The 5006-nt window shown below is 46.5% G+C and overlaps 1 pseudogene; it reads left to right on the top strand.

Annotated features, from left to right (window-relative positions):
• Positions 1–3876: 3876 nt before the first annotated feature.
• LOC110577831 lies at positions 3877–4276 on the top strand (annotated as a pseudogene).
• Positions 4277–5006: the final 730 nt, after the last annotated feature.

Here is a 5006-nt window from a genome sequence, read left to right as displayed (position 1 = left end):
TCTGTTTATGCTACTACTTAAAGTTTCACTCTTCAACATGTTTCAAATACAAGTCCAGGGGGTTGGGAGTTTGGAGGTGTGAGATGCAGGAGGAAGACGAATGCACTGCACTAGGAAGGCTTCGGTTACCATAGGGAGAAGTTATACAGCAGTTGGTTGGAACCAGCTCTTCCCAGCTCAGCTCTGAGGAACAAGTCTTCCGTAGAGATTAGATTTTAGAAATCAACTTGCTCAGACTGTGGTAAGCTGTTATATAAAGAAAATGTTAGAAGAGATGTGTTAACACATGCCTATGAAAGCAAGTAAGAAAAAATGCTAAGAAACAAACAAAGAAAATGTATCTCTGGAGTAGGGAGGAAAAGAAATTTATCTGTGTTCCAGGTGTGGTGGCCAGAGGGGTGTGAGGAGAGGCAGCAGTATGAAGGGTTATAAGCAGTCTCTGCATGGACTGTTTGGATCCTATTCCTGACTTTTCCACTGACTTGCCAGGTGATCTTGACATTTCTTACCTCAGTTTTCTCATCTACAAAAGGGGAATAATTATACTGCCTACCTCAGTGGGTTGTTGTGAAAATGTACTGAGTCAGTCTCATAAAGCGGTTAGAATTGGCCTGACATGTAGCTCAAGTGTACTGGGTGTTGAGATACAGGGAAAAGAGATCCATCAAAGCATGAGGGAGAGGAAGCAAGCGAGCCTGGAAACAATGCTCCATAAATATTATTTGAACAAAATGTTTGCCACCCCACTCTTGGGGAATTGAGGAGGGAATCTGTAGTCTTCAGAGAACTTTTCTCTGAGTCTTCCTTTGCCTCTGGGGATGACTGGATCCAACAGCCCTGGAATATCCTATATGTTGTCAGGGTTTGAGAGACCTGATGTGGAGTTGCCTGGTTCTATGATAGCCACGTGAATTTCACAAGGACTACCCTCTCTTCTGAAATGGGAGGCAAGAAAGTGTGAACCAAGGGAAACTTAGGAATATCTGTGAAAAATGCTGCCCTGTCCTCCCAAAGATGCTCAAGGCAAAGTGCTCTGGGAAGAATAGGAAAAGGGAAACCCCAGGCAGCTGGGGAAGAAGTCAACTCAAAGGCATGAGGTGGAAATGAGTTTCCTTGTCACATCTGGAGGTACTTCAGGCAGAGGGAGGCATTAGTGCTGCCTCTTTCCAGCCCAGTCTCACACCTCTCCCATGGACCCCACCCCTCCCCCCCCCCGGACAGCCATGATGAGCGCCACATGGTCCCCTGGACTCAGGAGCTCTTTTCTTTCTTTTTTTTTTTTTTAATGTTTTATTTATTTATTCATGAAAGTCAGAGAGAAAGAGAGAGGCAGAAGCAGAGGGAGAAGCAGGCTCCCCACCTAGCAGGGAGCCCCATGCGGGACTCGATCCCAGGACCCTGGGATCATGACCTGAGCCAAAGGCAGACGCTTAACCATCTGAGCCACCCAGGCGCCCCTCTTTCTTTTTCTTTCTTTCTTTCTTTCTTTCTTCTTCCTTCCTTCCTTCCTTCCTTTCTTGTTAAAGATTTTATTTATGGGGGACCTGGGTGGCTCAGTTGTTGGGCGTCTGCCTTCAGCTCAGGTCGTAATCCCAGGGTCCTGGGATCGAGCCTTGCATCAGGCTCTGTGCTCTGCGGGAAGCCTGCTTCTCCCTCTCCCACTCCCCCTGCTTGTGTTCCCTCTCTCACTGTGTCTCTCTCTGACAGATAAATAAATAAAATCTTTAAAAAAAAAGATTTTATTTATTTATCTGTCAGAGAGAGAGAGCACAAGCAGGAGGAGTGGCGGGCAGAGGCAGAAGGAGAAGTAGGCCCCCACTTTGCAGGGAGCCCAGTGTAGGACTCGATCCCAGGACCCTGGGATCATGACCTGAGCTGAAGGCAGAAGCTTAACCAACTGAGCCACCCAGGCGTCCTGAGCTCCTTTTTTCTTTTCTTTTTTTTTGAGATTTTCTTTATTTATTTGAGAGAGAGAGAGTGCAAGAGTGGGGGGAAGGAGCAGAGGGAGAGGGACTAGCAGACTCTGCACTGAGTGTAGAGCCCAACGCAGGGCTCAATCTCATGACCCTGAGATCATGACCTGAGCTGAAATCAAGAGTCAGACGTTTAACTGACTGAGCCACCAGGTGCCCCATCATGATCTCTTTTAAACCTTCTTTCCATGTCGTTGCACAGGTGGTTCCCTCTGCCCAGAATACCCTTCACCCTCTTGCCTACTTCTCAGTTTAGAGCTCAACTCCTTTGTGAGTCCTTCCTTGCCTTATTGCCCCAAGGAAGATTAAGTGTCTTTCCCATTGTTTCACCAAAGACCTGATATGTACACATAACATTTCTTCAATAAACACTTGTTGTATACCTCTATGCTGGGCCTTGGGCCAGCGTCTAGAAAAAGTTACAAACACACCCTCAGGGAGATGATTACATGAGCCAGAGGTCACACAGTTCAGTTACCTTTTGAGCCACAGATTCTCTTGAGCTCAGGGCCCAACTGGATTTAGATAGTGTGGTCTTGTTGCATAGTTATTAATCGTTGACCTGCTTGTCTCTTCTGTAAGCCATGAACTCCTCAAGTACATAGGATTCATTTTCCACATGTTTGGCTGAACACCTGGCATTATGGAGCAGTACCGAGCCTAGTGCAACCAGAGTTGAAAAGTGTCTGATGTCTGAAGCTCTTGTTCAATGGAAACTTTCTCCTAAGATGGTCATGAGAGGTGTGTGTGTATGTCGGAAACTAAGGTCCAGACTGAAGGGGGAATGACAGAGCCCAAGCCACTGCATGGTGTGGAAGGGGGTGTGAAGAGTGAGTATATTTAACAGTGTAAACCACACGTATGGAAATACTGTCCCCATCTCCATTGTACTGATATCCACGTAACATGGGTATAATCTGAAAGGAAAAGGTCCTTAGAGAATTTTGGCAGGAGTAGTGCCTCAGTAATTGTTCTTCTAGAAAATCTTGATTGACAGTCAGAACTTTGGTAAAGGACTGGATGGTTTCTTATATAGGAAAAAACATGAACCGTTTTTACAGGCAGATCTTAAGGTGAGAGAAACAACTGTGTTTGTGTGCTGACAGGCTGGCTTGAGTTGGAGAGGATGAAGTGAGAGTCATAGACGGGAGGACCCGGAAGGATTGGCTGATGCGCACACGGAGAGATGGTCTCTGGTGATAGTGATAAGGCTGCATATATGCTGGAGGACGCTGTGAGTCTGAGGTCCTGGGAGTGGTGGAAGTTCTCTTAAAATGCTTCAATTCACTCAGTAAAGTAGGAAGCAAGATCATTTCCTCAAATTGAGCTGGGGGAGACATTGAAAGTTTGAAGAAAGAGGACAAGGTGTAAAGTACTTGCCTAGGAGGGTGGGAGAGAATGGGCTATGGAAGGATAATATGCTAGTTGGGCAGTGGTCAGGGCCCAATGGAAGTTTGTCAATTTATTTTATTTTATTTTATTTTATTTAAAGATTTTATTTATTTATTTGAGAGAGAGAGAGAGTGAGAGAGAGCATGAGAGGGGAGAGGGTCAGAGGGAGAAGCAGACTCCCCACTGAGCGGGGAGCCCGATGTGGGACTCAATCCTGGGACTCCAGGATCATGACCTGAGCTGAAGGCAGTCGCTTAACCAACAGAGCCACCCAGGCGCCCGGAAGTTTGTCAATTTAAATACACATCAGCTTAGCTGTTCTTCGGCCATGTTCAGCGCGTGGAGCTGGCAGAGTTGGATTCGACCAGAGCTGTGGTTTGGCTGAGTGAGGACACTTTTCCTGGAGACAGGCAAGTGAGTTGAGGATAAACAAAGGAGTGACTAAAGTGATTGTCCAAGTGGAAGTGCTGTTACTTCCTTTCTGCTGTAGGCTCAAGTGGCTGGTGTTGAGATGGGCAAGTTCATGAAAGCCAGGCAGGTGGTGCTGGTCCTGGCCTGATGCCACTCTGGGTGCAAACTGGTCATTGTGAAGGACATTGACAACGGCACCTCAGACCATCCCTACAGCCATGCTCTGGTGGCTGGAATTGATCGTTATCCACCCCCCTCCGTACAAAGTGACAGCTGCCATGGACAAGAAGAAAATTGCCAAGAGGTCAAAGATCAACTCTTTTGTGAAAGTTTACAACTACAATCATCTCATGCCCACAAGGTACTCTGTGGATATCCTCTTGGACAAAACTGTCCTCAAAAATGATGTCTTCAGAGACTCTGCTCTTAAACACAAGGCCTGAAGAAAGGCCAAGGTCAAGTTCAAGGAGAGGTACAAGACCGGCAAGAACAAATGGTAGCTGCGGTTTTAGATATGTTTTGTGTCAGTCATTAAAAATACACACACACACACACACACACAAAAGATTATCCATGGAATTTCAGCTGGATAAAGATCAAAGTGAATACATTGCGGTAAGGAGCCCGGAAGAGGTGGTAGACCCAATCTGAATGTATATCCTGGTGGGATCTAAGGATATTTACTTACTGGAGGGAGTGAGCTGGCAAGATAGGAGTAGGATTCATGAATCGGAGATTGCAGGGGCTTCTCTTGGCCAGGAGGAAATGGTTCCAAGGCACCTGTGTTCACTGCCAAGAGTGAGGCAGATCCTGTGGGACTCTCACTGAGCTCAGTAAATTGTGGGAAATCACCACTGCAGGAGGCACATGGCTGGCATGCCCCACCCCTCATCCTCCCCAGAGCGGTCCCAATTCAGAGTATGTTGGTTCTGGACCCAGACAGAGAAAAACCATGAGTGGAAACTGGTAGATGATTTGCTTTTAAAGTAGATGCTGGGGGCAACGTTCCTGGGGCGGTATGGGCCTTGGATCTTCACTTTTCTCTCTAAGAGGTGATGGTCATGTGTATTACCTACATCCATGGACTTCCTAGCTGTGTAATCTGTATCCCTCTCCTATTTTTCAAATCTCAAACAAACAAACAAGCTGGATAATAAGCAAATGAGGCTTATGTTGTTGGTGAGATAAGTCTGCCTCCTCCTGTAGCTCTGTAATTAAGCCCTTTGTAAA

This window comes from Neomonachus schauinslandi, chromosome 5, assembly GCF_002201575.2.
Source record: "Neomonachus schauinslandi chromosome 5, ASM220157v2, whole genome shotgun sequence".
NCBI lineage: Eukaryota > Metazoa > Chordata > Mammalia > Carnivora > Phocidae > Neomonachus > Neomonachus schauinslandi.
This window is presented reverse-complemented; position numbering and strand designations above follow the sequence as displayed.